Raw genomic sequence first — 14,764 nt, 5'->3', positions numbered from 1 at the left:
AGATTTTGTTTATTTATTTAAATTTTTTTAGGGGGTGGTGTGAGGAGCACAGGAAAAGGGAGAGGGCGGGAAAAAGAATCTCAAGCAGACTTGGTGGTGACTGTGGAGACTGATGCGGGGCTCAATCTCACCAGCCTGAGATCATAAAGTGAGCTGAAACCAAGAGTCAGATGCTTAACCAACTGAGCCATCCAGAGTGTCCCACCCTTGTACTATTTTGACATTAAATAGTTTACGCATTGCTTCTTGGAACAAGGTATAAGAATAAGAGTCCAGGGGTGCTGGACCTGGAGCCTGCTTAAGATTCTCTCTTTTTCCCTCTGTGTCTCCCCCACCGCCACTAGTGTTCTCTCTTTCTCTCTCTCTAAAAAAAAAAAAAAATAAATAAAAATAATCATAAAAGTGAGCAGGCCCAACAGTCAGTACCCTTAGAAATGGGATGGTCACTGCATTTGTTTATAGGGTTACACAGTCTTCAACCAACACTAACTGTGTGAAGCAGCCCTAAAAAGGACCTTAGGTATGATTCCTAGGCAGTCTTGTATTTAGTCACTATTTAGAAAGATTCTTGGGAGGGGAGGAGTCAAGATGGCGGAAAAGTAGCAGCCTGAGACTACATCAGGCTGCAGGAGATCAGCTCGATAGCTTATCTAAACATTGCAAACACCTACAAATCCAACGGGAGAGCGAAGAGAAGAAGAACAGCAACTCTAGAAACAGAAAATCAACCACTTTCTGAAAGGTAGGACTGGCGGAGAAGTGAATCTAAAATGACGGGAAGATAGACCACGGCGGGAGGGGCCGGCTCCCGGCAAGCGGCGGAGGAACGGAGCCCAAAATCAGGACTTTTAAAAGTCTGTTCCACTGAGGGACATTGCTCCAGAGGCTAAACCAGGGTGAAGCCCACGCGGGGTCAGCGTGGCCCCAGGTCCCGCAGGGTCACAGAAGGATCGGGGGTGTCAGAGTGTCGGAGAGCTCGCAGGTATTAGAACGGAAAAGCCGGCTGCAGAGACAGAGCCGAGGACTGAACTCTCAGCTCGGGGTTACCTTGAATTGGTCGCGGGCTGGGTGAGCTCGGAGCGCGGCTAGTGGCTGGGGATACGGGAGTGATTGGGTGCTGTCCTCTGGGGGCGCACTGAGGAGTGGGGCCCCAGGCTCTCGGCTCCTCTGGGCCGGAGACTAGGAGGCCGCCATTTTCATTCCCGTCCTCCGGAACTCTACGGAAAGCGTTCAGGGAACAGAAGCTCCCAAAAGCGAACCCGAGCTGATTACTTAGTCCCGCTGCAGGTAAGGGCGGTGCAATCCCGCCTCGGGCAAAGACACTTGAGAGTCACTACAACAGGCCCCTCCCCCAGAAGATCAACAAAATATCCAGCCAGGTCGAAGTTCATCTATCAAGGAAAGTAGGTTCAATTCCTAAGACAGCAGAGCAATTCCAGAGGAGGAGAAAGCAAAGCACGGAACTCATGGCTTTCTCCCCATGATTCTTTAGTCTTGGGGCTACTTCAATTTTTTTTTTCTTTTTTCAATTTTTTTCTTTTTTCTTTTTTCTTCTTCTGCTAAATTTTTTAAAACTTTTACCCTTTTCTTTTTTAACGTTTTTTGACTAGTTTATCTAAATATATATATTTTTTCTTTCTTTTTTATATTTTTTCTTTATTTGTTTTATTTTTTAAATTTTTTTCTTTTTCAGAACCTTTTTTTTTTTTTTAAAGATTTTATTTATTTATTTGACAGAGAGAGATCACAAGTAGATAGAAAGGCAGGCAGAGAGAGAGAGGGAAGCAGGCTCCCTGCTGAGCAGAGAGCCCGATGCGGGACTCGATCCCAGGACCCTGAGATCATGACCTGAGCCGAAGGCAGCGGCTTAACCCACTGAGCCACCCAGGCGCCCCTCAGAACCTGTTTTTATCCCCTTTCTCCCCCCCCCCCCACAATTTGGGGTCTCTTCTCATTTGGTTACAGCGCATTTTTCTGGGGTCTTTGCCACCCTTTTAGTATTTTATTTGATCCTTCATATCCTCTTATCTGGACAAAATGACAAGGCAGAAAAAATCACCACACACAAAAGAACAAGAGACAGTACCGAAGGCTAGGGACCTAATCAACACAGACATTGGTAATATGTCAGATCAAGAGTTCAGAATGACGATTCTGAACATTCTAGCCAGGCTCGAAAAACGCATGGAAGATATTAGAGAAACCCTCTCTGGAGATATTAAAGCCCTTTCTGGAGAAATTAAAGAACTAAAATCTAACCAAGTAGAAATCAAAAAAAGCTATTAATAAGGTGCAATCAAAAATGGAGGCTCTCACTGCTAGGATCAATGAGGCAGAAGAAAGAATTAGTGATATAGAAGACCAAATGACAGAGAATAAAGAAGCCGAACAAAAGAGGGACAAACAGCTACTGGACCATGAGGGGAGAATTCGAGAGATAAGTGACACCATAAGACGAAACAACATTAGAATAATTGGGATTCCAGAAGAAGAAGAAACAGAGAGGGGAGCAGAAGGTCTATTGGAGAGAATCATTGGAGAGAATTTCCCTAATATGGCAAAGGGAACAAGCATCAAAATCCAGGAGATGCAGAGAACCCCCCTCAAAGTCAACAAGAATAGGTCCACACCCTGTCACCTAATAGTAAAATTTACAAGTCTTAGTGACAAAGAGAAAATCCTGAAAGCAGCCCGAGAAAAGAAGTCTGTAACATACAATGGTAAAAATATTAGATTGGCAGCAGACTTATCCACAGAGACCTGGCAGGCCAGGAAGAGCTGGCATGATATATTCAGAGCACTAAACGAGAAAAACATGCAGCCAAGAATACTCTATCCAGCTAGGCTATCATTGAAAATAGAAGGAGAGATAAAAATCTTCCAGGACAAACAAAAACTGAAAGAATTTGCAAACACCAAACCAGCTCTCCAGGAAATATTGAAAGGGGTCCTCTAAGCAAAGAGAGAGCCAAAAAGTAGTAGATCAGAAAGGTACAGAGACAATATACAGTAACAGTCACCTTACAGACTAATAATGGCACTAAATTCATATCTCTCAATAGTTACCCTGAATGTTAATGGGCTAAATGCCCCAATCAAAAGACACAGGGTATCAGAATGGATAAAAAAACAAAACGCATCAGTATGTTGCCTACAAGAAACTCATTTTAGACGCGAAGACACCTCCAGATTTAAAGTGAGGGGGTGGAAAACAATTTACCATGCTAATGGGCATCAGAAGAAAGCTGGGGTGGCAATCCTTATATCAGGTCCATTAGATTTTAAGCCAAAGACTATAATAAGAGATGAGGAAGGACACTATATCCTACTCAAAAGGTCTGTCCAACAAGAAGATCTAACAATTTTAAATATCTATGCCCCTAACGTGGGAGTAGCCAACTATATCAACCAATTAATAACAAAATCAAAGAAACACATCAATAATAATACAATAATAGTAGGGGACTTGAACACTCCCCTCACTGAAATGGACAGATCATCCAAGCAAAAGATCAACAAGGAAATAAAGGCCTTAAATGACACACTGGACCAGATGGACATCACAGATATATTCAGAACATTTCATCCCAAAGCAACAGAATACACATTCTTCTCTAGTGCACATGGAACATTCTCCAGAATAGATCACATCCTGGGTCACAAATCAGGTCTCAGCTGGTATCAAAAGATTAGGATCGTTCCCTGCATATTTTCAGACCACAACGCTCTGAAGCTAGAACTCAATCACAAGAGGAAAGCTGGAAAGAACCCAAATACATGGAGACTAAACAGCATCCTTCTAAAGAATGAATGGATTAACCAGGAAATTAAAGAAGAATTGAGAAAATTCATGGAAACAAATGATAATGAAAACACAACAGTTCAAAATCTGTGGAACACAGCAAAGGCAGTCCTGATAGGAAAATATATAGCAGTACAAGCCTTTCTCAAGAAACAAGAAAGGTCTCAAGTACACAACCTAACCCTACACGTAAAGGAGCTGGAGAAAGAACAAGAAAGAAACCCTAAACCCAGCAGGAGAAGAGAAATCATAAAGATCAGAGCAGAAATCAATGAACTAGAAACCAAAAAAACAATAGAAAAAATCAATGAAACTAGGAGCTGGTTCTTTGAAAGAATCAATAAGATTGATAAACCTCTGGCCAGACTCATCAAAAAGAAAAGAGAAAGGACCCAAATAAATAAAATCATGAATGAAAGAGGAGAGATCACAACTAACACCAAAGAAATACAGACAATTATAAGAACATACTATGAGCAACTCTACGCCAACAAATTTGACAATCTGGAAGAAATGGATGCATTCCTAGAGACATATAAACTACCACAACTGAACCAGGAAGAAATAGAAAACCTGAACAGGCCCATCACCAGTAAGGAGATTGAAACAGTCTTCAAAAATCTCCAAACAAACAAAAGCCCATATATGGATCACAATTCCGGACTTCAAGCTCTATTACAAAGCCGTCATCATCAAGACAGCATGGTACTGGCACAAAAACAGACACATAGATCAATGGAACAGAATAGAGAGCCCAGAAATCGACCCTCAGCTCTATGGTCAACTAATCTTCGACAAAGCAGGAAAGAATGTCCAATGGAAAAAAGACAACCTCTTCAATAAATGGTGCTGGGAAAATTGGACAGCCACATGCAGAAAAATGAAATTGGACCACTTCCTTACACCACACACGAAAATAGACTCCAAATGGATGAAGGACCTCAATGTGAGAAAGGAATCCATCAAAATCCTTGAGGAGAATGCAGGCAGCAACCTCTTCGACCTCAGCCGTAGCAACATCTTCCTAGGAACAACGGCAAAGGCAAGGGAAGCAAGGGCAAAAATGAACTATTGGGATTTCATCAAGATCAAAAGCTTTTGCACAGCAAAGGAAACAGTTAACAAAACCAAAAGACAACTGACAGAATGGGAGAAGATATTTGCAAACGACATATCAGACAAAGGGCTAGTATCCAAAATCTATAAGGAACTTAGCAAACTCAACACCCAAAGAACAAACAATCCAATCAAGAAATGGGCAGAGGACATGAACAGATATTTCTGCAAAGAAGACATCCAGATGGCCAACAGACACATGAAAAAGTGCTCCACGTCACTCGGCATCAGGGAAATACAAATCAAAACCACAATGAGATATCACCTCACACCAGTCAGAATGGCTAAAATTAACAAGTCAGGAAGTGACAGATGCTGGCGAGGATGTGGAGAAAGGGGAACCCTCCTCCACTGTTGGTGGGAATGCAGGCTGGTGCAGCCACTCTGGAAAACAGCATGGAGGTTCCTCAAAATGTTGAAAATAGAACTACCCTATGACCCAGCAATTGCACTACTGGGTATTTACCCTAAAGATACAAACATAGTGATCCGAAGGGGCACGTGTACCCGAATGTTTATAGCAGCAATGTCTACAATAGCCAAACTATGGAAAGAACCTAGATGTCCATCAACAGATGAATGGATAAAGAAGATGTGGTATATATTCACAATGGAATACTATGCAGCCATCAAAAGAAATGAAATCTTGCCATTTGCGACGACGTGGATGGAACTAGAGCGTATCATGCTTAGTGATATAAGTCAATCGGAGAAAGACAACTATCATATGATCTCCCTGATATGAGGACATGGAGAAGCAACATGGGGGGTTAGGGGGATAGGAGAAGAATAAATGAAACAAGATGGGATTGGGAGGGAGACAAACCATAAATGACTCTTAATCTCACAAAAGGGGGGCTATGGACATTGGGGAGGGTATGTGCTATCGTGAGTGCTGTGAAGTGTGTAAACCTGGCGATTCACAGACCTGTACCCCTGGGGATAAAAATACATTATATGTTTATTAAAAACAAAAAATTTGGAAGGGGAGGCGAAGCATAAGAGACTATGGACTCTGAAAAACAACCTGAGGGTTTTGATGGGTCAGGGGTGGGAGTTTGGGGGAACAGGTGGTGGGTAATGGGGAGGGCACGTTTTGCATGGAGCACTGGGTGTTGTGCAAAAACAATGAATACTGTTACGCTGAAGAAATAAATAAAATGGAAAAAAAATAAAAAAAAAATAGAAAGATTCTTGGTTGTCTGACTTTACTTGAGGTTTAGTTGAGTCCTGATGTTTGAATTTTGCACGTTTGACTTGGGTAAGCCTCTCCTGCAAGGTGCTGTCAGATTTTTCTAAAAAGATAGAGAGCTAGGATTTCATCAAGTTTAAAGAACAGGATACCTGATTGTCTTGGACTGCCTGCTAATTAATGACAGGACTCCATCAGACATTTATCTTCTTCGTTACTTTGCAGCAAGGTATATTCTGCTTCTAATGAGGAGCTTTCAATTGAAGTATGGACACTTTGCATAGGTAGAATTCAAGGTATACATGGTATTGGATATGAAAATGAATTACATTTTTATGCTCACTAACTATAACTGAAATGCAGAATTTCCTTCCATTATGAGTGTAGGCAACACACCTTGGTGTTACTAACTTTCTTTGTTGCTAATAGAAATCACATTTATTTTCATGACATATTACTGCAGATATCTCAACATGTCATTTCATCTCATCATTACTTTGCAATTATAGTGATTGTAGATTGACTAGTAAGTCTATTTTTAATTTATTAATAGAGAATTCTATATATTTTTATATCACAGGTATTTAAAAATAGTTCAACAACTGTATTTCAAGGTATTTTGTTTTCTCTTTAATCCTTATGCATTTTATTTTATATATTTAAAAATGATAGTCTGAGAAGACACATAATGATGAATATTGGGCCGCTGCCTTCGGCTCGGGTCATGATCTCGGGGTCCTGGGATCGAGCCCCGCATCGGGCTTTCTGCTCAGCGGCAGGCCTGCTTCCCTCTCTCTCTCTCTGCCTGCCTCTCTGTCTACTTGTGATCTCTCTCTCTGTCAAATAAATAAATAAAAAATCTTTAAAAAAAAAAAAAAAAGCCTACTGGTTGTTTATGACTGAATTAATTTAGGTTAGTTCCCAGCAGTGGACAGGTGGTATAAGAATAAAACTAATGGGAGAAATGTGGTCAGGAATTAGAACTGTTATCCTTCATGCAGTTTGGGTGATTGTAAGCTAGACTAGCATCCATGACAAGGTTTGAAAATCAGAGAGTATCTCTGCAGGTGGGGCATAGTTAAGTTCTGAGGGCTTGTGCAAGATCTGGCCCATTGGTTGGAGAGGAGGAAGATGCTTTCTTTTGTTGCCATGCAATCTTGTTTTTAAATCTCCCTTTAGGGGACGCCTGGGTGGCTCAGTGGGTTAAAGCCTCTGTCTTCAGCTCAGGTCATGATTCCAGGGTTCTGGGATCGAGCCCCACATTGGGCTCTCTGCTCTGTGGACAGCCTGCTTCCTCCTCTCTCTCTCTGCCTGCCTCTCTGCCTACTTGTGATCTCTGTCAGATAAATAAATAAAATCTTAAAAAAAATTGTTTAAAAAAATAAATCTCCCTTTAATTTCATGTAAACATATGAATTTAGAAATTATTGAGAATGTGTCACATTTTCACTGGAAAATGTGTTTAGAGGGAGCAAATACACCCCTTGTCTGTCCCTATTCTGTTTGTTCTACTTCTGGGATGGACATTCTGGGAAATATGTAAAGTTTATGGGACTATAGAAAATGACTCAAAATGGTTTTCATTTTATTTTTTATTTTTATTTATTATTATTATTTTTTGAAGATTTATTTTATTCTATTATTTATTTAACAGACAGAGATCACAATTAGGCAGAAAGGCAGGCAGAGAGAGGGAGAGGGGGAAGCAGGCTCCTTGCTGAGCAGAGAGCCCATTGTGAGGCTCGATCCCAGGACCCTGGGATCATGACCTGAGCTGAAGGCAGAGGCTTTAACCCACTGAGCCACCCAGGTGCCCCACAATGGTTTTCATGTTAGAGAATGGTCTTTCATTTTCTCAAAAAACTAATTTATCTTGGTGTACATTTTTATAGTAGTTATATCACTATAAATACTAGGTAAGGAGTTAAGTTAGGTAGTTGGAGATAATAATAAAAACTAAAAGAAAATTTCTTTATTTTAGAATTATATATAAGTCAGCAGTTTTCAAAGTTTTTTAAAAAATGTTTTGACCTAAGTCAGAAATGCATTTTATATCCTCAGCCAGAACACACGCACACACACACACATACACACACACTCCAAAATCTTCAGAATCCATACTTAATCCTTACTACATTTCCATTCCATTCCTTTCCTTCTGTTTTATTCCATATTTTTCATTTAGAAAAAATACTAATATGTCTGAATCTGAAGTTTGAAAAAAAATTCTGGCTTAGATGAGGTTTGTATTTTTAATTTCTAAACAAAGTTCAGAAATGACACACTATATTTTCTCCTACTTTCTTGGTAACACTTATCATTGTGAAACAAAACTGAGTGAGGACGTTAGCAGGAGGACCTAACTTAAGCTCTTACTATGTGCTAATAATGTTACATTTGTTTTTTTTCTCTTTTTTATTCCCTGAATAGTCTTGAGGAGTAGAAAAATCTAAGCATTATAATGGCTGAACTTTTTATTTATTTTCTTTTTCACTTCTGTCTGTATCCCTAGTACCTAAAAGAATGACTGGTATATATTAGGAACTTGATATCTATTAAATTAATCTTATTCTGTCAGTTTTACAGACAAGAAAACTGAAGCTCAGAGGGATCTGTGCCTTGCTCAATGTCTCAGGGATTGTAGGGGATGGATCTGGGCTTAAAAGTATCTGTCCAGTTCCCAAGCTGTGGGATGTGTAGTGAGGAGAAGCATACAGTCTGCCTGTAACTTGACTTTATGCTACAGGTTGGTATTGTGTGCTAGAAAGTTTAGTGTGGTAGTTTAACACACTGTTTTGTTTTTTTTTTTAAGTTTTTGTTTATTTGAGAGAGAGAGAGGGAGAGAGAGAGAGAGAGAGAGCATGAGAAGGAAGAAGGTCAGAGGGAGAAGCAGATGCCCCATGGAGCTGGGAGCCCAAGCAGGACTCAATTCTGGGACTCTGGGATTGACTTGAGCTGAAGGCAGTTGCTTAACCAACCAACCCAGGTGCCCTTAACACACTGTTTTAAGGTAAGATCTGGTCCTGAAGGCTTGGGCTATATTTTAATATTCTTGATTATTCATCCATGCTGAGTAAAGACCAAGTTCATATGAATATTTTGGTCACAAGTCATATATCTTGCTTTTTTTTTTAACTTTTAAAAATTTGTATTTATTTTTATCTTATTTTATTTTTATTTATTTATTTATTTATTTATTTTTATTTGTCAGAGAGAGAGAGAGAAGGAGAGAGGGATCACAGGCAGACAGAGTGGCAGGCAGAGTCAGAGGGAGAAGCAGGCTCCCCACCGAGCAAGGAGCCCGATGTGGGACTCGATCCCAGGACACTGGGATCGTGACCTGAGCCGAAGGCAGCTGCTTAACCAACTGAGCCACCCAGGCGTCCCTTACTTTATTTTTATTATGTTATGTTAGTCACCATACAGTACCTCATTAGTTTTTGACATAATGTTCCATGATTCATTGTTTACATTAATACCCAGTGCTTCGTGCAATCTGTGCCCTCTGTAATACCCATCACCAGGTAAACCCATCCCCCCCATACCCTCCCCTTTAAAAGCCTCAGTTTGTTTCCTGGAGTCCATAGTCTCTCATGGTTCTTCTCTCCCTCTGATTCCCCCCTTTCATTTTTCTCCTCCTTCTCCTAATGTCCTCTATGCTACTCCTTATGTTCACAAAAAAAGTGAAACCATATGATAATTGTCTTTGTATGCTTGACTTATTTCACTCAGTCCAATCTCCTCCAATTCCATCCATGTTGATGCAAAAGTTGAGTATTCATCCTTTCTGATGGTTCAGTAATATTCCATTGTGTTGGAATTCTTTATCCATTCATCTGTTGATGGGCATCTCGCTTTTTTCCCCCCAATAATTAATTAATTAATTAATTTGAGAGAGAGAGAGAGAGCATGAGAGGAGAAGAGGGAGAAGCAGGGAGACACAGGGCTTGATCCCAGGACCCCGAAATTATGACCTGAGCCAAAGGCAGATGCTTAACCAACTGAGCCACCCAGGTGCTCCAAAAATCATACCTTTTGACTGGAATGTTTTCTTCATCACCAACAAAATAATCACAACTAGCCACTCAGCAGACAGGATTCTGCTGACTTTGCTGGAACCGTGGAGGCTGTTGAGTAAACACAATCGGAATCACTCAAGAGTTAAATCTGTCCACTTGAAGTCTGGCACTTACAGTCACTAAATTTAACTAATTAAGATGTAAGTCACAAACACTTAGTGCTCTTCTACAGGTTCTAACCTGATGGCACAGAGCCCCTGGGATAAGGTCACTGTTTGTTCTTTATGAAGGCAGAGACCTTCTCTAAGTCTAGATGAAACAGATTTCCAAATAAAATCATTCTGGCCAAGAGAGACACTGAGTCAAATTAACAGTACCCCCATCCCCACCATCTCTCAAAAAACTTTGGAAATAGGCTTTCTCAAATGGAAGTGGTACAGCTGTTGTCTGAGGTAGAGCTATCGCCTCATGGACTAACAATGGCTAGCTCACCACCCCAGCAACTGTGGAGCCAATAAGACTAAGACATTCAGCAACTAATCATGGATCTCTAGGAAGGAGACAAAGCTGCTTAGCAACCCCCCCAAACAGAATTGCTTTTAACCATGTGAAAAGAATTTGATTAATGGATTCAGAGAGTTTGGTGGTAACCATTGACATCCAAGCATAGAGTATGTTTATAGGAATGTGAGGCTGGCAAGTTGTTTCAAGCTGAGTTTGGGGGTTAAGCCATGGAAGAGGACATTCAAAGCATAGTGATTTGTGTCTTAAATCTTTTAATGTGGATTCCCAGTGACTTTTAATTCAGCTGTGATCAGACTCAATGAGTGGGTAGTAAACTGGAAGGCAAGTTGTAATGTACATTTTTGGATATCTAGGCCTTTAAAACCAAAGTGTATTTGTTCACCAACATAGATCATTCTTAGTGCTAAGATCTTTGGGAAAATTTAATGAAGTCTGCTGAATACAAAATGCATATAAAAGGACTTGAGTCTTCATAAAGACTTTCATTGAGTTGTGTTGGAGTCATCTTTTTCCATTGCAGGGTTATACATGTGTTAGAGATCGGAGGCTTCTGGTATGCTTTGGCCAGTCTTTTCTGACCACAGTGAGGATTCTTCTCTGGTTTTTGTCTGGCTTGGTAAAAAGAGTGCCTCAATAGATACTCAGCATTCACAGATGGATAGCTCAGAAGCTATTCCATTTTGTCTGCATGTTCCAAGCACAGCTTCTGGACCTCCTACATCTTATTAATTTGATGCATTGGTTGACTCTCTCCAATATCTACCTCTTCCTTACTCTTTTCTTGCATTAAAAACCCCAAAGCACAGGGTCACCTGAGTGGCTCATTCAGTTAAACGTCAGACCTCATCTGATTTCAGCTCAGGTTATGGTCTCAAGGTCCTGGGATTGAGCCCACTTCAGCCTCCATGCTCAGTGGGGAGTCTGTTTGTCTATCTCATTCTGTCCCTCTTCCTGTTCGTGCTCTCTCAAATACATAAATAAATAAATAAATAAATAAATAAATAAATAAATATCATTTAAAAAATGCCCCAAAGCACTTCATAACAACCTTCTGTTTGATTTCCTATAATTGGGCTTCTATTTTCTTTTTCTCCTTTTTTTTATTTTTTATTTTTTTAAAGATTTTTATTTTTATTTATTTATTTGACCGAGAGAGGTCACAAGTAGGCAGAGAGGCAGGCAGAGAGGCAGGCGGGCGGGGGGGGGGGGCGGGAAGCAGGCTCCCTGCTGAGCAGAGAGCCCGATGTGGGGCTTGATCCCAGCACCCTGAGATCATGACCTGAGCCAAAGGCAAAGGCTTAACTTACTGAGCCACCCAGGCGCCCCTCTTTTTTTTTTATTTTTTGTTAGAAAGAGTGTGTGTAGGCAAGCCAGTGAGGGAATGTGGGAGGGGGAGGGCAGAGAGAGAGGGAGAGACTCTTAAGCAGGCTTTATGCCTAGTGTGGCACCTGTCACAGGGCTTGATCTCATGACACAGAGATCATGACCTGAGACGAGATCAAGAGTTGGTCACTTAACCAACACAGACACCATTCCAGTAATTGGGCTTTTTACCAATAGGGCCTATTTGGAGATGGTTTGAACTTGAAGGTGGGTCTCAGAAATCTTTGTTAGCATCTTCTTCCTTTAATAATGCTGAAGGCATGGTAATAAATAGAAGACAACTAACATTTGTCAGTCATCTACCATGTGTCAGACTATAGTGGAGGTTATAGGGAAATTGACTGAAACAACAAATAGGTCAAAAATAAATATTCCCAATCATAGAAGTTTGTTACATATTGGTAATTTTGTGCATGATGGTGACAGTTTTGCAAATATTAAAGTGTCTTAAATATTTGTGTCTACTTATCAGAGATTTTCAGAGGTTTTGAGCTATTTTTATGAACCCTGGGATACTTACAGAAATGTGGTGTTTCTGTTCATTTCTCACATATTTGGAGTTAGTTTATTTATTTTTGGCCAATTAGCTCTGCTTCGCTTGTTTGGCAGTTCTTCATGAATTTAAATTTTGTCTCTAGCTTTGAGTTTTCTTTTTTTTTTTTTTTAAAGATTTTATTTTTATTTATTTGACAGACAGAGATCACAGGTAGGCAGAGAGGCAGACAGAGAGAGAGGAAGGGAAGCAGGCTCCCTGCTGAGCAGAGAGCCCCATGCGGGGCTCGATCCTAGGACCCTGGGATCATGACCTGGCATGGCTTTAACCCACTGAGCCACCCAGGCGCCCCTAGCTTTGAGTTTTCCAGAAGTAAACTCCTACAAAAAAAGGGTGTTTCCATCCTTTAGTTCATATATTGATAAATGCTATCTGTGCTAGTGCAGTTTTATGATTTAAAAATTAAAATTTTGGAGCACTGTTGCTCCATTTTTTCTGTTATTTTATTTTTTCACATGCAAAGCTCATTTTTGCCAAATGATGCCAATTTATTTATATAAATTTTCACCATTTTCATTATTTATTTCTTTTCTGTATAACAGCTTTAATAATGAAAGCTTTCATGTTCAAATAGCCAAACTATGGGAAGAGCCCAGATGTCCATCGATAGATGAATGGATTAAAAAAAGTGTGGTATTTTTATACAATGGAATATTAAGCGGCCATGAAAAAAATTGAGATCTTGCCATTTGCAATGGTGTGGATGGAACTAGACGTTGCTGGAGGGGAGGGGAGAAAGGGATGGGGTATCTGGGTGATGGATATTGGGGAGGGTATGTGTTGTGGTGAGCACTGTGTGTTGTGTAAGACTGATGAATCACAGACCTGTACCCCTGAAACAAATAATGTATGTTAATAACAAAAAAAAAAGCTTTATAGAAAAAGCAGCTTTGAAGAAATAACAATTTTTTTATTGGATATGATGAAAATGACATTAGGTTTTTTGTGTTTTTTAATTAAAAATTTTTTAATTTAAATTTAACTAATTAAGATGTAATGTATTTTTTAAAAAAGATTATTTATTTATTTATTTGACAGAGAGAGAGAGAGAGAGTGAAGGAGTGAACACAAGCAGGGGGAGTGGAAGGGGGAAAAACAGGCTTCCCACTGAGCAGGGAGCCCAATGCTGGGCTTGATCCCAGGACCCTAGGATCATCACCTAAGGCAAAGGCAGACACTCAATGACTGAGCCACCAGGCTCCCCAAGATGTTATGTATTATTAGATTCAGAGGTAGATGTCAGTGATTGATCAGTTGTAAATACATCCACTTCTCATTACATCACATGCCCTCCTTCATGCCCATCACCCAGTTACCCTGTCTCTCTACCCTCTCCCCTCCAGCAACCCTCAGTTTGATTCCTATAGTTAAGAGCCTCTTATGGTTTACCTCCCTCTGTTTCATCTTATTTTGTTTTTCCCTCTCTACCCTTATGATCCTCTGTTTTGTTTCTTAATTTCCACACATGAGTGGATCATATGATAATTGTCTTTCTCTGATTGACTTATTTTGCCTGGAGTGATACCCTCTAGTTCCATCCACATCATTGCAAAGGACAAGATTTCTTTTTTTTTTTTTCCCCCCGATGACTGGGTAGTATTCCATTGTGTGTGTGTGTGTGTGTGTGTGTGTGTGTGTGTGTGTGTATATGCCACATCTTCTTTATCCATTCATCTGTTGATGGATATCTGGGTTCTTTCCACAGTTTGGCTATTGTGAATATTGCTGCTATAAACATTGGGGTACAGGATCATTACATTTGTATCTTTGGGGTAGATATTAGTAGTGAACTTGCTGGGTCCTGGGTAACTCTACAGAGTGGCTACACCAGCTTGCGTTTCCACCAGTCCCCAAAGAGGGTTCTCCTTCCTCTGCATCCTTGCCAACACCTGTCATTGCCTGACTTGTTAATTTAGCCATTCTGACAGGTGTGAGGTGGTATTTCATTGTGGTTTTAATTTGTATTTCCCTGAGGCCCAGTGATGTGGAACATTTTCTCCTGTGTCCCTTGGCCATTTGTAGGTCTTCTTTGGAGAAATGCCCGTTCCTGTCTTCTGCCCATTTCTTGATTGGATTATTTGTTCTTTGGGTGTTGAGTCTGATAATTTCTTTATGGACTTTGGATACTAGCCCATTATCTGATAAGACATTTGCAAATCTCTTCTCCCATTCTT

The sequence above is a fragment of the Meles meles genome, chromosome 4 (assembly GCF_922984935.1).
Source record: "Meles meles chromosome 4, mMelMel3.1 paternal haplotype, whole genome shotgun sequence".
Taxonomy (NCBI): Eukaryota; Metazoa; Chordata; class Mammalia; order Carnivora; family Mustelidae; genus Meles; species Meles meles.
Note: the sequence above shows the minus strand (reverse complement) of the source record.